This window comes from Anolis sagrei, chromosome 4 (genome assembly GCF_037176765.1).
Source record: "Anolis sagrei isolate rAnoSag1 chromosome 4, rAnoSag1.mat, whole genome shotgun sequence".
NCBI classification, from domain to species: domain Eukaryota; kingdom Metazoa; phylum Chordata; class Lepidosauria; order Squamata; family Dactyloidae; genus Anolis; species Anolis sagrei.
In genome coordinates, this window is record NC_090024.1 from 80,076,063 (window position 1) to 80,089,357 (window position 13,295).

Below are 13,295 nucleotides of genomic sequence, written 5' to 3' on the forward strand. Positions count from 1 at the left end.
TCTCAAAATGTTTAGTATTAAATTCACGTTGTAATTCCAGAAAAGTAATCTGGAATAAATATTTCCACCACCATCTGTTTTCAAACAGATTTGTTGAGAGCAGTTCAGTATATAGAATCAATTGCACTGCGGGTACATAGTATAGAAAATAATCACCTGTATTCTGGGTTGGGAGATGTATCATACCTTTGTAACTACAATATGCATCCTGCACAACCCAATTTTTCTCTGCCTCAACACACATTTTTCATGGCTGATGAAGAGTGGGGAAGGCAGTAAATGAAGAAGTGTTTTCCTATAGCTGGACGTGCAGCAGCAGATACCCTTCAGGACCTCCTCAGTGCCAGAGCTTGATGTTATTTTTGTGGGTCCAGCTGAAAATCTGAATAATCTCTGCACCTTTCCTGCTCTCCATCATCCAAGACAGGGACATTTTTGGGAAAGGGATAGAGGAGGAACAGAGGCAGCATAGAAAAGCGCATTTGGAAGAGACTCCACCAATACATGGAGAGAGAGTTGCCAGATGTACAAGCTGGGTATTCCTGTCTGAATACTATGTTCTGGCATATTAGGTCGAAGTCTGTATAAACAACAGTATTTAGAAAAGGCAGAGGAATGAGAGACCAATTTGCCAATAAAATAAAATCACAATAAAATAGTGAAGAGTAGAGATTGGCAACGAAGATCTGCATAGTCAAAGCAATGGTATTCCCCATAGTAACCTATGGATGTGGGAGCTGGACCATAAGGGAGGCTGAACGAAGGAAGATAGACGCTTTTGAACTGTGGTGCTGGAGGAAAATTCTGAGAGTACCTCGGACTGCAAGAAGATCCAACAGGTCCATACTCCAGGAAACAAAGCCCGACTGTTCATTGGGGGGAAGGATATTGGAGGCAAAGATGAAGTACTTTGGCCACATCATGAAAAGACAGGAAAGCTTCGAGAAAGCAATGATGCTGGGTAAAATGGAAGGAAAAAGGAAGAGGGGCTGACCAAGGGCAAGATGGGTGGATGTTATTCTTGAAGTGACTGGATTGACTCTGAAGGAGCTGGGGATAATGACGGCTGACAGGGAGCTCTGGCGTGGGCTGGTCCATGAGGTCACGAAGAGTCGGAAGCGACTGAACAAATGAGCAACAACAATTGGTCATTGTGTAATTAGAAAATAATTCCAGTCTCCATGATGTCCAGAACAGTAAGTTACGGTGGAGCAAACTAAACTTACATCATCATAACTCATGAACACAATGTCAGCCAATGTAGTTTTAATAATTCTGTTTTTTTCCCATTATGGTTGCAGGATAACTTCTTGACCATGATTTAGCAAGAGCCAGGCTACAATATGGTTTTTACATAAATATCTTGCCCAGTAATTTTTGTTAAATCCTGAACAATGATTTATATTTGGAATATTTCCTGTAGAACTGCTTTCAAAACTCTGCTTAATGCTCACGCTAAGCCACATGTGAGCCGTTTACCCAAGACAGTGGTAACAAGAGTATGGAAATACATACTACTAAGTACATAATTGGAGGAAATACAATAGTTCTTTGAAAATCTACTGGTATTGAATGAGCTATTTTAAAAAGATTGTCAGCCACATAGTGCCAGTTTAAAGAGAGGTTTTAGACTGTAGTAACTTCTGTGGAGAATGGAAAGCTGTGTTTTTAAAATTATTATTATGGACTGCCAATTCTGAGATTAAGACCTTTCTTAATCATCATCCACATGCTTAGTTTTGCTTTATCAAGTTAGTATGGGATTTTGCATTATATCCGTACAAAAAAACAAACAAACAACAAACCACCAGTCCAGACAGAATATTAAAAAAATAGTATTTATGGCAATGCATCATAGCATAAGAGCTATGATCTGACATAATTATGTCAAAATGTGCTGAAATTAAGCTTGTTTGGATCCAAACAATGTCTGGAAGTAGGATTGCCAAGAAATATTCTATATTTTGCCTGGAGTTCCTTAAAAGAAAAGTAGGCAATCTCTCAAGTAGATAAAATATTAATATAACCGCGGAAATTAGTTTAGGGTAACAATGTTTTTGACTTCCTTTTGAAATGCTCTTCTGGAGGGACTTTTGTGAGGGAGTTTCATATAAGCAAGATTTGATTTTCAACTAGATTTTATTTCTGTCTAGAATTACCCATCAGCTAGAATATTATCCTTATTAAAATGATACCCATATTAATATTCATAGTTGGTATGCAAGTCAATACATTTATTTTGTACAGCTAAAGCAGGCATGGGCAAACTTGGGCCCTCCAGGTGTTTTGGACTCCAACTCCCACAATTCCTAACAGCCTCAGGCCCCAGAGCTAGAAGCATAGTAGTGTTTATTATATTCTATTGGCAGTCTGCAAATAAACGTTATTTTAAAATCCAGTCGTATGTTCTAGCAGTAGGTTATGAAATTGGTATTCCTTTCTGAATACTATGTTCTGGCATATTAAGTTGAAATCTGTATAAACAACAGTATTTTGATGGGCTTAAAAAACATTATTTGAGCATAGGAGTGTGCTGTTCAAGAAAACAAGTTTAATCATCACAACATATTGTACATTCCTAGACAGAAAATACATTCTCATTTTCCCTAGTGGCTGCAAGTCAATCCTGCTTTCTGCTGCTAGAAAATGTCTTCCTTACTAATCTACATACTTGTGTTTTGCATATTTAGTGATTGGCAAAACCTGAACTGTTTGCATCTCTTCTCACTTTGTTGGGAGATGGACCAAATATTTCTCATCTTTTAGGCACTCGTTGCAACATTACTTTCATTCAGTTTTAATGCAGCACATTGAGACAATGCAAGAGTCTTCATCCATCTTGCTCAGAGTTCACAGCGTGGTCATTACTTTTCAGTATTATTTTCAACACTAGTTCCAGCCCAGTATTGTTATTTCATCTAACACTGGGAGGTGAAAATTAATCTGGTGCGGTGTATGGAGGTGTTTTCAATAGCTTTGCTTGAGAAGTGAAAATAACTCGCTGTCTTGTCACTCATTCTGCCTACGCTGTGGGACTAGAGGTGTGTATTTTGAGAAAGGAAGCCGGTAATAACAGCTGTAGGACCTACTCTGCATTCCTTACAGGTAGTTCAGGAGGCATTTGCTTGTGACATTTACTCATCACATATTCTTTATAGAATTATGCAACTTCTCTTTATTGCACAAGACAGGTAAATAATCTCTGCGTTACTGTTTATTGGTTATTGTTTATATGTGATTTATATTAATTGTATTGTATTTTTTGCTTTGTTTGTTGTTTTTGTTTATTGATGTACTGTTGGGCTTGGCCTCATGTAAGCCACTCCGAGTCCCTTGGGGAGATGGTGGCGGGGTATAAATAAAGTTATTATTATTATTATTATTATTATTATTATTACTACTACTACTACTACTACTACTATCCCACTGCCTGTCTGCTTCCTTCCTCTGACTCTACTGTCCCTAGCTATCAATATGTAAAACCTGTCAACAGCTCTTCTGTGCTGACATGCTCGTAGTAAAGTGAGCTCAGGGGGTGGGATTCTGTTCCTCTCTTCCCTTCATTAGTCCCGAACCTGGATATTTTCCTTTTTATTTTCTGCTAGCTTGGGTACCCGGTGTAAAATAGAAGTCAGTGTTTTTATTTTACAAAATGCATAAGGTTGTGGGTGAACTACAACTCACATCATGCCAGGTTAACCCCCTGAAACTCCATCAATATTTAAAAGTTTGTCGATTTGGGCAAGTTTGCTCTAGATGCATCATTGGTGGGGTTCAGTGTGATCCCTGACTGCACGATAAACTACAGTTCCCACCATGGTGGGTCAGTCCCCTCAAATCCCTCCAGTAAGTTCAGTTGGTCATGGGGGTTCTGTGTTCCAAGTTAGGACCAGATCTGTCATCGGTGGTGGTCACAGTGTCTCTTGATGTAAGTGAACTACAATTTCCAGAAATGAAGGTCAGTTCCCCCAAAAGCCCTCCAGTATTTTCAGTTGGTCAAAGTGGTGATGTGTGCCATGTTTGATCCAGGTCCATGGTTGGTGGGGTTCACAGTTTCTCTAGTTGTAGGTGAACTACAACTCCAAAAATCAAGGTCAATCACTCCCAAACCCTTCCAGTATTCAAAGGGTTATGGCAGTGGGCGGGATCATGCAAATTCCACACCAGCGGAGAGAGTCAGAAAGACTGAGATGTTTGTGGTGGAGGAAACACATAAAATTTAGGATGAAATTGTCCCTGTATGAAGCCTTTACTGGTGGGTAGTCATATTTGCGGAGGACCCTGCCAGAGCTCTTGAACATGTTCACGGCACTCACTATAACCTGCAATGCCATTGGAGGGAGGGCCTTTGGTGGATCACCATAGGTGGAGATCATAGCTGTTTGTGGAAGTAGGAGCCTGTCTGTGAAAGTGGGCCACATATACACATATATATTTTAACTTTTGTTATGTGTACAGATTAAAGGGTATAATGCCTTTTTTGTTTTAAAGCTGGAATTCTGCAATCACGCTAAAAATAAAAAAAATAAGGGATAATTATGATGCAGAAAGGCAGATTTACGAGGGTGTGTGGAAGTATGGTTGTGGGACCACAAATTGGAAAATTGGGGCAATTGCATGATTGAAGACAGTTGCAATATCAAAGGTGCTCAACCCAATATTTATCAGCTATGAATAAAAACATGAATAGTGGGTTTGTGCAATAAAGTCCATAGTATTGCCTAATGTCTTATATAACCTTGGTCCAATGGTTATAGGACAAACTGTATGTTTCCATATGGGCTTCCCATGATCTAAAATCTTCAGGAGAGCTGCTTCTCTCAGCCCCACCACCTTCACTGACATATGTGGTATGGATACAAATTTCAGTCTCTGGGTGAGAAAATGTCTCCTTACATGTTGTCGTTACAAAGGCAGGCAAAGTTTATTTTATTTTGATGTCTTTAAAGATGAGGATCTTAACGTGACGCTTAAAACTGCACTCTTTTAAACCTTTTTATGTGTATGTGTATGTTTATTAGTGTCCCAACTAAAGGACCTTTAGTAGTGGCCAGCTTCTTAGTGACCAGTCTGACCCAATTGAGAGAACAAACTGACCTTCCTAAAGCAAATCCAATCCATCTGAACAAAAGATGCAAGGCAGAGAAAATGTAATCCTAAAATCTTGAGAAGACAAGGTTTCACTAATTTTGTATTTCTCTCTTTCTCAGTTTGCGACATCTGGAAAATACTCCAAGTATTCTGATATGATTAATCATAGAAGCATAGAGTTGGCAGAGACCTCGTGGACCATCCAGTCCAACCCCCTGCCATGAAATATGAAAATTGCATTCAAAGCACCCCCGACAGATGGCCATCCAGCCTATTTAAAAGCCTCCAAAGAAGGAGTCTCCACCACACTCCGGGAAAGGAGTTCCACTGCTGAACAGCTCTCACAGTTAGGAAGTTCTTCCTAATGTTCAGGTGGAATCCCCTTTCCTGTAGTTCGAAGCTATTGTTCCACGTCCTAGTCTCCAGGGCAGCAGAAAACAAGCTTGCTCCCTCCTCTCTATGACTTCCCCTCACATATTTATACATGGCCATTATGTCTCCTCTATGCCTTCTCTTCTGCAGGCTAAACATGCCTATCTCTTTAAGCCGCTCCTCATAGGGCTTGTTCTCCAGACACCTGATTACTTTAGTCGCCCTCCTCTGGACACTTTCCAGCTTGTCTTCTGTGGGAAAATATATTCCATTTTGTATAGTGCCAAATTTCTTTTGTTTCAAGTGAACATGCTTGGTCTTGTTTTCAAGACATTAAAATGCCCCTCTTTATCCTCTGTTTGACTGAAAGTTAGGGACTAAATTTACCTAACATATAAACCCTGGAGGAGACTGAGCCACTCTCCTTGCAACTGGAAGAGCAGAAGCAAGTAGATTCTGTATCTTTTTAAGGTGGTATTAAGTATCAGTATTTCTAATTGCTATAAAAATATTTTCCTGAAAATGCCTTTTGAACACATGCAAAGAACCAGCTAGGAGTGGCACAGCTGCAAATAAGACATCTCCATCTTCCAGTCACATGACAGTCATTTTACATTTTAAAGTTGGGAAACATTGTTTCTTTGTACGGGAGCTCTTTCAGTAGATCATATTACTTAGTATGTTATGCAAGATGTTCTCCCTTTGCTACACAAGCACAATGCCTGATTTGTGGCATGCCGGTGCAACTGTGCTGCTTATTCCCATTATGATGATCTTTTTCCTCACCCTGCTCACCTTTTCACTAGACAGTTAGAAATCAAGTCAGGGCTTGTAGAGATCATAATTTCCTGCTGGGTCACAGTGCCCTGATTCAAGGTGAGACAATATCGTGAATTGCTACTCTCTATGCTGCCATGGCAGAAGGAAGCAGCATTGGCAAAAGAATATCCTAAAGCGAGCAAACTTCTGGCTGTAGGCCAGAAAGATCATCCTGATGGACAGCATGATGCAAGCTTCAGCCTTCCATTTGCTACCCATTGCACTGTTCCTAATCTATAGCAGCAGCATAACATACAACAAATTAATCTATGGCATTTCCTGTCTGTTATTCATGCCAAGAAAAAAATCCCCAGCATTTGTTTATTGGCTTCTCGTGAAGGTAGGTCTAGTGTCAGCTCCCAACCATCCAAGGCAACTTAAAAGCTTCCCAGCATCAGACATCTATATCTATCTTCTCTTTAACTTTCCCCACAGTTCATCCTCACAAACTATTGCTCTGGGGCTCTGTAGGGCACTAACATGGCAGCCTACCCCTTCCACACGGACCAGTGGCAAAGTGCCATTTCAGAGGGCACTTTGCCAAGAGCCTCTACATCTGGAGTTGGACTTGGCTCACTTTTTCCCCATGTCAGGAGCGACTTGAGAAACTGCATGTCACTTCTGGTGTGAGAGAATTGGCCATCTGCAAGGACGTTGCCCAGGGGACTCCTGGATGTTTTGATGTTTTACCATCCTTGTGGGAGGCTTCTCTCATGTCCCTGCATGGGGAGCTGGATCTGACAGAGCTCATCCACTCCCTCCCTGGATTCGAACCTCCAACTTGTCAGTCTTCATTCCTGCCGGCACAAGGGTTTAACCCACTGTGCCACTTGATTAATGTTCTAACATGGCAGCCTTGTCCTTCCACACGGAACAGTGACGTTACATCACAGTGCCATTTCAGAGGGCACTTTGCCAAGAGCCTCCACATCTGGAGTTGGACATGTCAGGAGTGACTTGAGAAACTGCAAGTCACTTCTGGTGTGAGAGAATTGGCCGTCTGCAAGAATGTAGCCCAGGGGACACTCGGGCTTTGATGTTTTACCATCGTTGTGGGAGGCCTCTCTCATATCCCCACATGGGGAGCTGGAGCTGACAGAGGGAGCTCATCTGCTCTCTCCCCAACCTGTCAGTCTTCAGTCCTGCTGATAGAAGGGTTTAACCCATTGTGCCACTGGGGGCTCTTGGCTTGCATTGCAAGTGCATGATTAGAAAATGTGTATTAGTAACCAAATCCTATTGCCATCTTATTCTATACTCTCAACATTATGAATTAGATAGAGACCCAAACTAGTAGTCCATGATATTTTTTTACCAGCTTACTGTCTCTTTTCTCATAGCATTCTGAGGGAAATATACTAAAGCTTATTACCTATGGGAGCCCCCCCCCCCCGATGCCGAAGTGGGTTAAACTGCTTAGCTGCTAAACTTGTTGACTGAAAGGTCACAGGTTCGAATCCAGGAAGCGGCATGAGCTTCTGCTGTCAGCCCCAACTTCTGCCAACCTAGCAGTTTGAAAACATGCAAATGTGAGTAGATCACATTTAGATCCAGCAGGAAGGTAACAACGCTTCATGCAGTCATGCTGGCCACATGACCTTGGAGGTGTATGTGGACAACGCTGGCTCTTCGGCTTATAAATGGAGATGAGCACCAATCCTCGGAGTTGGACATGACTGGACTTAATGTCAGGGGAAAACCTTTACCTTTACCTATAATCTATGGCAGGGAAAGTAACATGTGGCTCACTAGATGCTTTCAGACTGCAACTTCTCTATCCAACTAGTACTTGAAGGACCACATACCCATTGGTGTGGCATTGTCATGCAGCATCATTGCTCCAAGCAGTACTTGCTTACTTAGACGATCCCTCGTAGTCTGAGGATGATGGTCCTCCAAGTTTGGTGTCCTGGCGGTGGATCCGTAGGTGACTGTGGAGCCTTATGCTCCAAGCAGTACTGACATTACAATTCACTAGCACTGTGGTAGAAATTAAGAATAGTATATGCCACTGCATGAGCTAGCCCTTTTGCAGCCCACACAGGCCACTGATTCTGACATAGTGACATGTAGTAGAAGCTCTATGGAACTGGTTTTTTGCCCTGCAGGGAAGAGAAAGAAGAAAGTCCAAATTCTGCTGATTGTGAATCTTGTACTGTGATGGCCATTACCTTATTGTCACCACCAAACAAAACACAACAAGAGTACAAAGAGTAGAAGGAGCAGGAAGCATCTGCAATATAATAAAGACCATATTTTCCCACATTAAGCACTAAAGGCTTCTTTGTTGTGATGGCCTGGTGTGGAATACTGCTGTCTCCAAAGGGATACTTTCCTGGCATCAGGTCTCTTGTCCTTCAGGCACCAGCTGAAAACATTGTATTGATTCAGAAGTTACATTTTATTTGAGTCAGGTGGATGTAGTAGTTACAATGCTGGACAAAGACCAGGGACACCCTGGTTTCAAAGTGTGTCCAAGTCGTAAGCTTATTGGGCATATTTGAACCAATGACTACCAATTATTTTATCTTACAAAGCTGTGGGCACATCCAGGCTTAAATCCCTAGTCAAGCGTGAGCATTACCGAGTGTGCTTGACCAAATGACCACCACACTCCATCTGAAGTACAGGTCTGTTGTGAGAGAAGTCTCCCTGCAAGATTGCAACGCAACCGGGCAGGTGTCCCCTGGGCAATGTCTTTGCAAAGGGCTGATTCTCTCACACCAGAAGCAACCAGAAGAGGAAATGATAATGCCATGTAATACAAGTTTTGTTCCTGGATTATAAATGTCATTTCCTAATTGGTGCTATCATAGAAAAATGGAAAAAGTTGATAGTATTGAAATGCAAAAATGTTTGTTTTTGCAGGATATCCTGCAGCACGTTTTGCTTTAGTTTTTCAATTAATATATCATCGAGTCTCAACCAATTCAACATAGTTTGTGGCAGTGACAAAAACCAAGTTTCTGGAGTATAACAACTACTTTCAAAGTACAATGAAACAAGAAATAATACTGTCAAACCAATAACAGATCCCCCCCCCCTAAATTTTGTTACATAGTGTCACAAGCAAAGAAAGCCAGGGCTTCTTTAAGTAATGGCAGGATTTATTTATTATTTATTTATTTCCAGTATTTCTACCCCATTCCTTCTCAACCTCTGAAGGGGGATTCAGGACGGCTTATATTTGGCAACAATTCGATGCCACTACATATAACAAAGCAATATAACAGTATTAATAAAAACAGTATTAACAGTCGTATCACCATTCCAGTAGAATTCCATATCCAAAGTGCTATTTATGCCTGCTGTCCAAAAACTTGATACCAGAACAACAAATTCAATTTCTTCCAAAAAGACAGGAGGGACAAAGCCGATCTTACCTTGGTGGGTAGCAAGTCCCACAGGCAGGGGGCCACAGCCGAGAAGGCTCTGTCTCTTGTCCCCACCAGACGTATTTGCGACGCTGGTGGGAGTGAGAGCAGGGCCTCCCCAAATGATCTTAAACTGTGAGGCGGGACATAGAGGTAAATGCATTTGGACAAGTAAGCTGGGCCAGAACTGTATATGCATATAAATGAGGAATACTAATGATCCCAGTTTTCTTGTTTTTGTCCCTTTATGCTTTTGTTTTAAAGGTAAGCCACTCTGAATGTCTTTGCACTAAAGTAAATATGCAGAGCAGTACAATAAAAAAGACAAAGAAATAGTAAGAGGCAAAGTTTCAAAGGTAAAACATACAATCACCAACTCTTAACGTTTATGTCTCAATTTGCTCAAGCTGTCTACTGTGTTAGACTTCCAGCAATCGTAACATAAGAGGAGATAAGAAGGGCAAACAATTTCAGGTTCAATAAACTGTTTTTATCATGCTTTTTTATTCCACGCTGCATCTCTATGGGGCCTTGTTCTGTAGGCTTGGGTGAAGCTGTCATTCCTTTAATCCCTGCATGAATGTGAGCACATGCCAACTGATGGCATGGCATGTGGCCAAGTGACTGTTGACAGAGAGAAAGCAAAGGCCATGAAAGATTACAGCGATGCACCTGTAGGCAAAAGTCAAACTACTTCTCCATGTGTGTTATGTCAAGTTTGAATGCTATTCTAAAATCTGTAAAGTTAATATGTAGTACTATAGCGCCAGCATGTTTCAAGACTTTTACTGCCAGAAGAGATAATTGAGGGAAGAATTGCTTTCACGCAGGATAAAATGCAACTTCTTTTAGGGAGACCAGAGTTTCTTATAACTGCAGCGCAAAATGTTTTAATTGTACTTTTAATGTTACCAGAAGGAAAATAGCAAAGACTTATGCAAAGGCTCATAGTTATGCAGGTTAAAAGAAGTAGGTAATTGGTTGCTGTGTGTTTTCCAGGTTGTATGGTCATGTTCCAGAAGCATTCTCTCCTGATGTTTCACCTGCATTTATGGCAGGCATCCTCAGAGGTTGTGAGGTCTGTTGGAAACCAGGCAAGTAAGGTTTATATATCAGTGATTGAGGCAAGTGTGAATGTTGCAATTGGCCACCTTGATTAGCATGGAATGGCCTTTCAGCTTCAAAGCCTGGCTGGTTGCTGCCCAGGGGATCCTTTGTTGGGAGGTGTAAACTGGCCCTGAAGTGAGAAGTTTGACCCAATTCTATCATTGGTGGAGTTCAGAATGCTCTTTGATTGCAGGTTGAACTATAAATCGCAGCAACTACAACACCCAAATGTCAAGGTCTGTTTTCCCCAAACTCCACAGTGTTCACATTTGGGCATATTGAGTATTCGTGCCAAGTTTGGTCCAGATCCATCATTGTTTGAGTCCACAGTGCTCTCTGGATTTAGGTGAACTGCAACTCCAAACCTCAAGGTCAATGTCCACCAAACTTTTCCAATATTTTCTGTTGGTCATGGGAGTTCTGTGCGCCAAGTTTGGTTCAGTTCCATTGTTGGTGGACTTCAGAATGCTTTTTTTTTAATTGTAGGTGAACTATGATTCCCAGCAACTACAACTCCCAAATGAGGCAAAAGTATTTGTGCCAAATTTGGTCCAGTGAATGAAAATACATCCTGCATATCAGATATTTACATAACGATTCATAAAAGTAGCAAAATTACAGTTGTGAAGTAGCAACAAAAATAATGTTTTGTTTGTGGGTCACCACAACATGAGGAACTGTATTAAGGGGTCACGGCAAATAATATTTTAGAATCAACAGCTGAATTTCTGACAGCTGTACAATAGCAGACCTACGAAACAATACATTTTAATGGCATCCTGTTAGACCCATTCAATCAATTGTTCAATGGTGCATCAACACGCAGGTACTGTAAATCCCAATGACTCAGTAAGCTCACTTTAGTCAAGACTAACAACAGAGATTAAGCCTTTGACTGCCTACTAGGTTAATGACACCTGTTGAGAATCTTATTTTTAGATTTCACAAAACAACAATGGAAACAGATTTACATGCTTATTTTCCATCAAGAATACAGTAAATTAATATTGGTTTAATTAGCAAATGAAGATGATCAAAACTGATCATTTTTCTGTAGGCCAGGCTGAGAGTATAATGTTGGACTGTGTTTTATGAACAGATATATTTAGTACCTGGCTTTGATGCCCGTCTTTCTATTCCTTCTCAGTCACAAGGATGACGGAAGCCCACTTGAAAGTCAACCAGCAGCCTGGCCCAGAACAATGCGAATACGCCCACACCTCAGCTAAGTGACCCAGTTTTTCCATATCATCAGAGACAGTTCAATGCAGGAAGACAAGCTACTGAGCTTGTGAAAAATGAAAAATAATAATAATGCCAATTAAATTAATTAAGAACACTTTATTCTTGTATCTTGTTTCCCCTTTCATCCTTCCTTCTTACATTTAAAAATCAAGTTCAGCCGTAGCCTGCAATTTCAAGGACCGCTTCCTCCATCTTGAAATAAAATGCTACCTTCACATTGTCTAAGTAGATCCAAATTGTCATAATCTGTATTCAAAATTCTAACTCACGTCATTTATCTGCCTCCTGCTTGTGGCACACTATAATCATCCCAGTGGATTTTAATTCAAGGCTGCTTGCATGAGGTCTATTGACTACTATTTGCATTGAAAGCTTTCCTCGGGGCTAGTAAAGTGACAGTCTTCCTGAATTTTCCTCCTCCCTCTTACCCACTCCCCAAGTTCCTCATATCTGGGTACAGTTTGAGAATAATTCATATGGCGGTTAGAATTCAGTATGTCCCATTAATATTGACTATTGGTTGGGTAGGAAGCTATGCACATCTATCTAGGAGTAGGACTCCCTGAAGAGAACCAGCACTACTTCCTAGATGCACAGCAAAAATAACAGGTGTGTAAGACTGCTGGTAGGGCTCTCTGGTGGTGCAGCAGGTTAAAATGCTGAGCTGCTGAACTTGCTGACTGAAAGGTCACTGGTTTGAATATGGGGAGCAGGGTGAGCTCCCGCTGTTAGCCCCAGCTTCAGCCAACTTAGCAGTTCAAAAACATGCAAATGTGAGTAGATCAATAGGTACCGCTTCTGTGGGAGGATAATGGCGCTCCATGCAGTCATGTTGGCCACATGACCTTGGAGGTGTTTATGGACAACAGCGGCTCTTCAGCTTAGAAATGGAGATGAGCACCACCCTCCCAGTCAGACACAACTAGACTTAATGTCACTATTACTTAAGGCTGCTGGTGCTGGAGGTTTGGGAACCAACTGGTACAGATGGGGCAGCTAGGTTATGAGGCACATATATAAAATCAAAATATGTCTGCCTGTCTATACCACAAAGGTTGTTGCTAGGTGACAATCCAGTTTCCTTTGTGATGTCACTGGATTGCCTGTTGCTTGGTGAAGAATTGGTTGTTGCTAGGCGAAGTGTCCTCTGTGATGTCACTGGGAAAGAAAGGTGACATGTATAAGAAGGGAAGTGAGGAAGGAAGGAAAGAGCTACCAAGAGAGCCATGGAGACATTGTAAGGTCCTCTCAGAGTTGGAGAAGGGAGAAAGCGGAGGGAAAGAAAGA